This window comes from Malania oleifera, chromosome 3 (assembly GCF_029873635.1).
Source record: "Malania oleifera isolate guangnan ecotype guangnan chromosome 3, ASM2987363v1, whole genome shotgun sequence".
Taxonomy (NCBI): domain Eukaryota; kingdom Viridiplantae; phylum Streptophyta; class Magnoliopsida; order Santalales; family Ximeniaceae; genus Malania; species Malania oleifera.
The window spans coordinates 42,432,208-42,443,564 of record NC_080419.1 but is presented as its reverse complement, the minus strand read 5'-3'; the positions used below and the strand labels follow the sequence as shown (position 1 = coordinate 42,443,564).

General features: G+C 34.4%; 1 pseudogene; it reads right to left on the bottom strand.

Annotated features, from left to right (window-relative positions):
* Positions 1 to 557: 557 nt before the first annotated feature.
* Positions 558 to 8,530, bottom strand: LOC131151287 (pentatricopeptide repeat-containing protein At5g62370-like; annotated as a pseudogene).
* Between the last annotated feature and the right edge of the window lie 2,827 nt (positions 8,531 to 11,357).

Sequence of the window (11,357 nt, the reverse complement as noted above, 5' to 3'; positions counted from 1 at the left end):
AATAATTTCAAAGAAGAAAAAAGGCCAATAGAACCAAAATTTATATAGTTGCATTATTATATAAATATGCACTTACATCAGAGCAACAGAGAAAAAAAAAATCATAATAGCGAACCATAAATTGGAGACACAAAATAAAGCCCAAACATAGGCATTCCAACACAAAAATACCAAAAATAAAAGAGAGAAAAAACAACATAATTAATGAAGTAGGGAAAAATGCACTGGTTCTGTTCTTGTTTTTTTGGCTTTCATTAAAATGCCTTTTTTTACAAAAAAAAAAATTCACACGGAGACATTTGCGTGGGAAAAAAATGTGGAAACTATGGAGCCAAATAACGTAAACAATTGAATCCTAGAGGCATTAAAAAATTGCAGGAACATATCTGAAAATGCAATAATAAATCAAATTAATAACAATTAAAAAAAGAGATAGCAAATGAAAAAGCTAAGAAAATGCAAAGAATAGAACTCCAGAAAATTTTGGAAAAATGAAATGAGTAAAAGATTTAGTAAAACCTCAAACATAGCCACAATCAACTATAGAAGAGAGAGCATACAAAGAAATGGAGAATTTAACACATATCCAAGGAACAACAATATATTTTACAGCAATGTTCACCTCTTATTACATATTTGAGGGTTTGTTGAACAATGAAATTAGAGCTCGGAGTCATTATTTTACTACACAGAGATCTAAAACACACTATGGTACTGAACCCATACTCTGCCTCCCAGTGGCTTTGAGATCCTCGCTGTTTGATGACTTCTCTGACTTCAAAAGAGGAACACATTAAAACCTTTGGTTCAATGATTTCTATTTAAGAGGACCTGCTAAATGTGCCCTATCCTTGAGGCCTTTTCTGGTGTTGATGTTTGGTTTTCTCAATTTCAGTGCTTTGAAAAAGGTTTTCTTGAACTTTTGCGACCAGAGTCTGTCATGATCTTGGGTAAGCAATTTTATTCACACATTTTTTATTATATAACTTGTGCAAGAGTAGAAACTGATGCACTCAACGCACAAATAGCATAATAATTGTATACTCAAATCCAACTTGATTCATAAAAGATAAAGAAGATTATGAACGAAAGTCAAGAAATCAAAGAACATAATATAGCAAAAGACTAAAAAAAGAAATCAATAAGCAGGAAACCATAGTGTTTGAAAATATTTCCACTGCAACAACTTTGGCTTCATGTTTGGAAAAATATTGTGCCTACACTTTAAATTCGAACAGCCATGAAAAAGCCATCTCCTTTTCTTGCTATGTTGGGCCATGTTTAAAGCATCCATATATTTTAGCATATATGGGATTTTAATTCAGAATAAAATAATTTAATTACATATTACGTAGAATAGGTAGAGAAAAGCAGCATCACACAATGACTACTCATTGTTAGAAGCAATGTAATGACAAAAATGCATTTTCACTGTAAAGCTACATCATCATAATACTGGAACAATGGTGCCATGCATGGTAACAATTGAAAAATTATATATGACCTGTGCAAGGGCACGTAATTAAAACAACAGTAATAACAATATTTGTATACTCGAAATCCAACTTGATTCATATAAAATAATGAGAAGGAGACCAGCAACAAAAATCAAGAAATCAAAGAACAAAACACAGAAAAAGAACTACAAAAATGAAGCCAAAAAGCAGGAACTGTAATGATTGAAATGAGAGAAGAAAATCAATGACAATAAAGAAATTAAAGAATGAAATGGAAAAAAAAATGAAGATAAATCCAACAAAGAAGACAAGATCAATGAAAAATGTGTGTGTGTGTGTGTGTGAGAGAGAGAGAGAGAGAGATTAATTACCTAAATGCCAAGTACAATTTCCCTGAGTTATTGATTGCAAAGGTGGAACAATCTATAAAAAAGAGAGGTAGAAGGAAATAAATCAGTGACATTGTTGTCATGTATAATGTCTCCAGTGGAGAGATGGTCTACATATAACGGAAGTTGGAAACATTGTTGAACCATACCAATAATAGCATGATGGCCATAACAATCATCCACGACCAAATAATCATTATGAGGTTTTTAGGGCCTTCCTCAATGCAAGTGTAATTGGTCATCACTAGAATCTTCAATCATGCAGATTTTGTGGGGAAGATGTTGCATATTATTGATGTCTCTACAACCATCATGCTCAAAATCTCTATTATCCTGCTCTTTTTCTCTCCTTTTTCTGTTCTCTCTCCTTTCTTCTTCTTTTTCGTGATGCCTGCATGCCTCTTTATCTGCTCTCATCAAAGTTCTATCATGGTCATGATCAAGATAGTCCACACTGTGGTCAGCATGTAAAGCAACAGTCCTTTCCTTCTTGTGACAATGCACATAAAAAAGATGTTAGCATGATAATCAATAATAGGAAACCAAATGAGATGTCAAGCGAAAGAAAATTAAAATACATTGTCATTATGCATTTGTTGCATTGTGGGCATGGCCGAGCTCCTATCACGGAGTACGGAATTTGTACCTGACAGAGCATAATGAGTTGTGGCAGCTGCTCATCAATCTGGTAAAAAATGGGTGAATTCATCAAGCATGCATGAGTGGTCATGGAAAAGTGCAGCAACCTGCATAAAGGAAGGCATTTTTACTGGCCATATTTACAATAAAAAAAAACACTCATCAAAACTTTTTCCCTGGACCAACTTAAGTGTAGAAGAACTGAGAAACAAATATTCGACACTAATACATAAAAGAACGAGAATGATAACAACATACCTCTTGATAGAACTCAGATGCGGTCCTTAATGATACATATTCAAAATGTCTAAAAAAAATTGTAAGCATGATCATCACCTTGAAACCATATCTGCATGTGAATAGAATCGATAAAATGAGAACATATGAAAGCAAAATTAGAATCTCACATTTGACAATATGATAGTTTCACCTTAATCTTGTTCACAAAGTTTATAGCTTCTTCAAATTCAACAGGTTTCTGAAGGTTGTTCATCCTCAAGTGGAATCATAATCTCATATCCATATGGCAAGAAGGTATTGAAATCCAAAATCAGCCCTTTAAGTAACTTTTTCGCCCTCTCTATAACACTAGCAGTGCCGATTCTGCGAGCAGTGTAACACTGGCATAAATCAAAGACAATAATACAAAAACATCACGAGAATATAAAATTGAACCACCAAATGGTCAAGCCTTAAAGAGCCATCAGATCTTTCACAACTCCTAGAAATTCATCACATTATCCCTTTTTGTCTTGAAGTGTATCCTTGGGCCATGATATATGACCTCTTTAGGCAGCAGTTGGGTACTTTCGCTATGTACCATACTCCTACGTGAGTGAGCTCGCCGAAGCGAGTGAATCCCATAGTCAGAGGCAATGAAACAAATGGTGAACAAATTAACTCTCGGCCAAAGTTTAAGAGAGGGCTTTGGGGTGGAAATTTCGATCATTTTCTCGTCTAAGGAAACATTGTTCGCAAAAGACAAAAAAAAAAAAATATAGGAAAAGAGTTCAGAGCTTCCATTGAGAAACCAAACGAGAAAAAAGTGAATCTAGTCAATTAACAAACAACGTTAAGGGAGCATAATCTCACTGCAAAGAGGCGAACAAGATGCCTAGAAGGAACGATCAACATATCAAGCACCAAAGCACATAACCATAGCAATAGTGTAAAATGAAAATAAGAATCAGACATAAACGGATAATAAGGAAGAGGAGAGAAGAGAGGTTCTAACACTCCTCACGAGCACCAGAATATGCGTACCTCTCGTCGCGAAAGCCTATAATATATCATGCTCGAGGCCAGTTTCATCTCCAAATAAGACAGTTCTACGCGCGTTCGACCAGATGTGCATATAGCTAGCACAACGGCCAAGGCTAAAAACATTGTCAGACATCACCGCTCAATGCACATCGTGACTAAATCAATAATGAAATTCCGAAAACAAACCAAGAAATGAACACAAGAACTAACTTTGAAAAAAAAAATGATAGCTAAAGACGAATAGATAAATAAACCTAAACCTCAAATGAGATCACCAATCCCAATCCACGAACAATCCACATGAGAACGAATAACGTGCCATTCATGACGTTGCAAAAAAGGACCAGAAAAACGAGGGCAAAGACAAAACCTGTTAAAAGTGATAATGAGAAGGAGCATAAGTCCGTTTCTCCAAATAGCAAAACTCTTAAAACACAAGCTTTCGCACAGGAACAAAAAGTAAAATGGAGTAGTGGTCGGCATTGTGTGATGTATAATCTTAGAAACTTGTGACGGATTATTAGTGAAAGCGAGGGAATATGATAATTAAAAACACAAACACAAAATATAAAAGAAATATGAAACTTGCCACAAGCCATTACAAAATATGATCAGATTCCAAATATCGGTTCATTGGAAGGGATTTACAAGGAAATGTAGGGAACAAGAATCATCACCAACGATTGTTGGCCATAACAGAAGGGCGATTAGGATTCCAATAGTGCAGCTCCGATGGAGACATAATATGCGCATAATGGAAGGTGAAAGCTGAAAGGACAACTGAGGATTAGGGCATAACAGATACAACGCATAGCGGAAGCGAAACGGCAGCTTGAGTATATGGATGCTGGCAGCCCACTTTTTTGTCTTTTTGGACAGACAGTCTTAAATAGTTGTATTGAATACTGAGAAGGGGAAAGGGTGGAAAGGCAAGGTTGTTGCTGGGGAGACTAAATTGCCGTCGTTTGAGGGGTTTAGAAGGGAGGTTATCATGTTACTCTGTCATAAAAGCTGGCAGAAAGAAAGAGAAGTAAATAAGATAAGACGATGTACGGGGTGCGCGAGGCGGACTCCATGGGCAATCAAAGCTTAAGCAAGTTCTCTTTGTCTACGACATGCTTCTACGAGCAGCCTCCTTGGTTACCCCCATGTCATCGATGGATTTTCCTCTTCTTCAGCATTATATCAAGTGTAATAGCTTCATAGCAATTTGCTACTTTGCATAGCGTAAAAATACAGGTTTCCGGGTATACCGACAGGTTAACAATAATCATGTCCAGCATTTCTTTTCTTCAAATAACTTGAAGGCTTGAATGCTCAAACCACGTGCACAAAGGCAATTGAGTAAATTTTCATATGAAAACATACTTGGAAAAAGCCCTCTCTTGTACATTGTTTGCAAGAGTGATAAAGCATCCAATAGCCTTCCAAACTTGCAAAGGCCACTTATTAAAGTGTTGTATGCAATTCTATCTGGAGCACAACCATCTGCATTCATCTTATTGAACAACTTTATAGCATGATCCATCTCATTTTTTCTTATATGACCATTCATAAGAATGGTGAAAGTCACCTGATTGGGGCATAGACCATCGCTTTGCATCAATTTGACATCAGCATATGCATCCTGGATCTTATCTGCCCTGCAAAGTCCAAAGATCGTGGCATTATAAAGGTGCAAGTTTCGCACAACTGTGTCTTTAATTTTCTGGATCAGCTTCAATGCAACACATTTGATTGCTTCAGAAGGCATAGTCAAAAATCTAAAATTATTTCCCTTTGGCATAAGAGTTTTTTGTCTGAGCAAACTCAGCAGCATTTCTCTTTCCCTTTCAGATATTCTATTAACAAAATGCCATTTTATTTCTCTAGAAGGGATATTTCGCCCAGCACCAGTGACCAACACAATGTTTGTAATCATGTCACGTTCAATCTCACAAATTTCCATCAAATCAACCAATCTCAATGCAAATTCAAACTCTCCCTTCCTCAAAAACTGCTTAATAAGAGCAGTATAAAGCACGGTATTTGGCACAAAACCATTTGCCAGCATTCTATCAAGATAAAAGCACCCCTTCCTGATCATGTTTTTCTTGACTAATCCATTTATCAATGCAGTGTAAGCACGGCATGTTGACTCAATGCCATGCTCTATCATTTTTTCAAACAGTTCATGGGCTTCAATGGCTCTCCCATTCTTGGAATAACCATTAATCATGGTGACATAGATCGTCTCATCAGGATGGACACCAGCCTCAAGCATCCGCTTGAACACATTTTCTGCCTCCAAAATTCTTTTCACTCTGCTTAGATGACCGATAATTGTGTCATAAATAGCAACATGGGGTTTCAATCCAATCTCATCCATTTGGTCCAAGATATCAAAGGCAGAAGCCAAGTCTCCCTGCTTACAGAGTTCATGTACAATTACCAAATAAGTTGCTACATTTGAAACCACACCTTGATCTTGCATTTGGTCAATTAGGGACTTAGCACCCTCAAGAAGCCCCTCCTGACAACAACACTTGATCAAGGAATTGTAAGTGGAAAGAGAAGGCCTACATCCAAGTGTCACCATCTTTTCCATGCAAAGTAAAGCAGCGTCAGTTTTTCCGGCAGCAGACAATGCACAAATAAAAATACTGAAAGCCACATTAGCTAAATCCAAGTTGCTTCTCAGAATTTCCCCAAGCAAGCACTCAATTTCTTGCATCAAATCCCTTTCAATATTTGAAGTAACAGAGCTTAAAAACAGGGAAGGGTCTAAGCCACAGCCATTCCTAGCAACAGCCTGCAACACCTTGAGAGCAAGTTGAAGCTCATTCCCTTTCGGGTACGCCATCATAAGGGTAAAATACAATACATGGTCAGGAATAACTCCATTATCCATCATTTTTTGGTACAATTCTTCCACTTCCATTAATCTATTCTCCTTAAAAAGTGCAGCAATCAAAACTGTATAAAAACGCACAGTGGGAGCTAAACCAGAATCATTTATGCTATTGAAAAGTGAAAAATCACAGTGCTACTTTATGTTCCCTACATATCTTCACTAATCAAAAGGTGCTCAGTGGAATAAGTTAACCACATTAGGCTGCATCCCCCCTCTTCCAACCATCTGGTTGTGTGGGAAAACCCATCCCAGTATCAACCAAGCCCAACCTAAAAAAAACCCATGAATTAAAGTATTGTATAAACATTCATCACACAGAAAACCCATCTTAAAGCATTCTAAAGAAAAGCCGCATCGCCCATCTGGGCATCTTCTGTTCTTGCAATATTCCCGTATAACGAGAAATGTACATGATCTTGTCTATGAAGAGACCATGAGACTCCATATCTCTACATAGATATTCTGCCTCCATAACACGCCCTCCTTTACACAGCCCATAAACTAGTGATTTGTATGGGCCAGCAGTGCGAGGAGATCCAGTTCTCATGGACATTATATCAAACACTTGAAGTGCTTCATCCAAGTGCCTTCTAAAGCACAACTTGTCAATCAACATATTGAAACACCAAAATTTCACAATACTACCAGCCTCGTCAATTTTAATAAAGTAATCAAATGCCTCCAAAACTGTGTCTCGGGAACATAGCTCCCGGAGAAGCAAATTGCACGCAGTAATACAAGGGGCAAAGTTTGCTGCAAGGATCCTATCAAAATGGGTCCTCGCTTTATCCAAATTTCCCAGACAACAAAAGCAAATCACCATAGAGTTCAACAAAGTCGGGCTTGGATCAATACCTCTACCAATAACGACATCATAATAAATAGCCTCAGCCAGTTGGGGTTGACCAGAACTTGTCCATTTACGAATAAGGAATTCGTAACAACGCATATCAAGTTCCATTCCTCGGAAGGCAGCAAAATCAACGGCGGAGACTAGGTCGGCAATTGAAGAACTTTGCGCAATGATCCGTTGAATCACTAGCTGAGCGGATGATACTAAGCGGCGCTGAAGAAGCTGCTCGGTCAAGGAGAGGCAAAGGGTTATGTGATCATCGGCAGGTGCAGGGGGAGGGTCTAGAGGAAGAGGGAAAGTTGAGTGTTTTCTTCTCGTTCTGGAGAAGAGGGAGTGTGGACTAGGCCTCGCCGCCTTCATCGTTTCTGACTAGCGAATTCATAAACAGGGCAGTGGACATTTGGGGGTGATTGTCAACATAGTTGGCACCGAAAGAAAAGCGAAAAATGCTATGAACCCAGATGACGAAAAATTGAGAAACCATTGAAATCGAAGTGACCCAGGTGAAGAAAATTGAAGTGCAGCATTGAGCCACATCGCATGAAGAGACAGAAGCGAGAGGGTGGGAAAGAGAATGCAAGTGACCCAAGGGACAGCAATTGAAAGTGTCATACGGTGATACAAGCGCAGGCGGATTGATGATAAGATGATGAATGAGGGTTTGTTTCGGAGGCGGTGCAGAGGTTGAAGCAGGGTTTATCGTCAGCAACTGGGGGTAAAGTTAACTCGTTAAAAAAGTTGGGAAGAACTGTGTCCTAGCTTTCGCTCGCGAGTTCTTGCGAGCCTCCGTCGCCGGACGTAGCGTTGTCGAAGGCGAATCTCCGAACGGCGAATCTGAGAGAGGCAGGCGTACACTGCTCAGACGAAGATAACGAAACAACCGGCCGTTCTGTGGAGACCTTCCCAGTCAGTGCTTGCTCGCGACCGCTCGTAGCCTCCGTCGCCGGACCGCTCCCAAACATTGCTTGCTCGTCGTCTCCCCCTGTCCACGAGCAAAGGTACGGATTTCTTCCCGATCTTTCTTCTTCTTTCCCTCTCGGTTGCATTTTTGGAGTTTTTTCGCGTTTTATTATTAAATTAAATTAAATTATTAAATAATATTATATTTAGAAAAAAAATTTTCCAAACAAATGCTCCTATAATATTTAAACAAATCCCGCAAGATTAAATGAGAAATTTGTTTCTCCATTAACTTTCTTATTTAATAAAATCTGGCAGGAAGAACCTGTATATATATAAAATTAGAAATACATTATATTCAGTTAAAGAAATAAAATATTTTTTATCAAAGACAAATATTTTTAGAAATAAACTTTATTTAATAAAAAAATAAACTCTATTTAATAAAAAAATGTAAATAAAAATATTATTAGCTTCTAAAAGAAAGACAAGTATTTTTAAAAATAATAATTTCAATAAAATTCGATAAATCAACTTTTAAAAAATTTATTTAAATTCACCCAGATTAGACCTAAAAAATTCATTCTATTCAAAAAAAATAAGTGCAAAAAATTTATAAATATTAAATAAAATGCAAGTTATCCTGTCCAATGAATGCTTAGTTGAAAATCTCATATATACCTAACTAAGATCTAATTTGTACCTTTTTTCACTTTTTTTTTTAATTTTAGTCATATTTTTTAATAGCTATTTGATTAAAAAAACATCAATTTAATTAGATTTTTAATTTATTTTAGTTTTCTAAATACTAACAAAAAAATTTTTGCTAATTTAAAATTTTTTTCTTCCTATTTCTAATATTTCAGTTCTTGTTCCTAGTGTTTAGTTTCATAATTCTTGATAATAATACCAAACAAATTGAAGATTTTTCTTAGAATAATATTTTAATATGTAAAATTGATTTATGGAGATTAATTTATTCATTTTTTATAGAAATTTTAATGGAAATTAAAATAAAATGACCATGTGAATTTAAAATATAATTCAAATAAACATATTTACAAAATTTTAAAGAATTTTAAAAATAAAAAAAAATATTTTTTACTATTTTTCAATTGTCTGGAAGATTATTTTTTGTAACAGTTAAATTTTGAAAATAACCGCAATACAAAATAATTATAATTAATATTTATTTTATTATAATATATTATGATTTTTATTATCTTAATCATGTTTCCTAATTTTTATTTAATCCAAATTAAAGACAAAAGTCCATGGAGTAGATTTTATGAATTTTGATATATTTACAAATATAATTATAATTATTTGATATATTTAACTTATAATTAAATAAGTAACTAAATAGTGAAAGATTAAGAAAATTAGAGTATTAATCAAAAGAACTTGATATTTACAAACATCATGTATCCCTAACTAGTAAACAAAAACACATAATTGAATGCATAAAATAGATATTAATTATAATTATTTTGTATTGCAGTTATTTTTAAAATTTAACTGCTATAAAAAAAATCTTGCAGACAATTGAAAAATAGTAAAAAAAATATTTTTAATTCTTTAAAATTTTGCAAATATGTTTATTTGAATTATATTTTAAATTCACATGGTCGTTTTATTTTAATTTCCATTAAAATTTCTATATAAAATGAATAAATTAATCTCCAGAAACCAATTTTACATATTAAAATATTGTTATAACAATGAAAAATCTTCAATTTGTTTGGTATTATTGTCAAGAATTATGAAACTAAAAATTAGGAATAAGAACTAAAAAATTAGAAATAGGAAGAAAAAATTAAAAATTAGCAAATTTTTTTTGTTAGTATTTTGAAAACTAAAATAAATTAATAACCTAATTAAATTGATGTTTTTTTAATCAAATAGCTATTAAAAAATATGACTAAAATTCTAAAAAATATATGAAAAAAGGTACAAATTAGATCTTAGCTAGATATCTATGAGATTCTCAACTAAGCATTCATTGGACAGGGTAGCTTGTATTTTATTTAACATTTATAAATTTTTTGCACTTATTTTTTTGAATAAAATGAATTTTTTTAGGTCTTGTCTTGTTGGATTCAAATAAATTTTTTAAAAGTTGATTTATCTAATTTTATTGAAATTATTATTTCTAAAAATACTTGTCTTTCTTTTAGAAAGTAATAATATTTTTGTTTATATATTTTTTATTAAATAGAGTTTATTTCTAAAAATACTTGTCTTTCTTTTAGAAGGTAAAAAATATTTTGTTTCTTTAACTGGGTATAATGCATTTTTAATTATATATATATATATATGTCTGATAAATCTCGCAGGAAAAACCTGCGAGATTTAATTGGATAAGAAAGTCAATGGGGAAACAAATCTCGCAGCTTGATCCTGTGAGATTTGCTTAGCCACCTTGCCACGCGTCACCACCGGAAAACACTGCCCAATTAAATCTCGCAGCTTGGTGTTGTGAGATTTTGTGAGCATTAGTTTGAGAAATTTTTTTTCAAATAAAGTATTATTTAATATTTTATTTTAATTTAATAATAAAATGGGAAAAAACTCTGCATTTTGGGATCTCATGATTTCCTCAAAGTTTTTCAAGCCCAAACCATTTTTCAACCAAAACAAAAAAACAAAAAACAAAAAAAAATTTAAAACCATAAACCATCAAACCCAATTTTTTCAAATCACATTTTTATACTGTTCACTTGCTTTTTCATCCTTGCCCTTCATAGGCGGCCCTTGTCACCAACACGATTGAGAGAGCTATCAAGCCTAGGCTTTAGGTGGAGGGGTTGAATTTTGTATGGGACAGAAAAATGATTGAGAAGGAAAACAACGCCTTTGGTGGGTGACGTACTTTTGTGTAGGCCTTTCAAAGACCTCTACCTCAATCTAAATTTCAATTACCATTGAGGAAACCTGAGATATTCAGTGGAGAATTAGGCTTC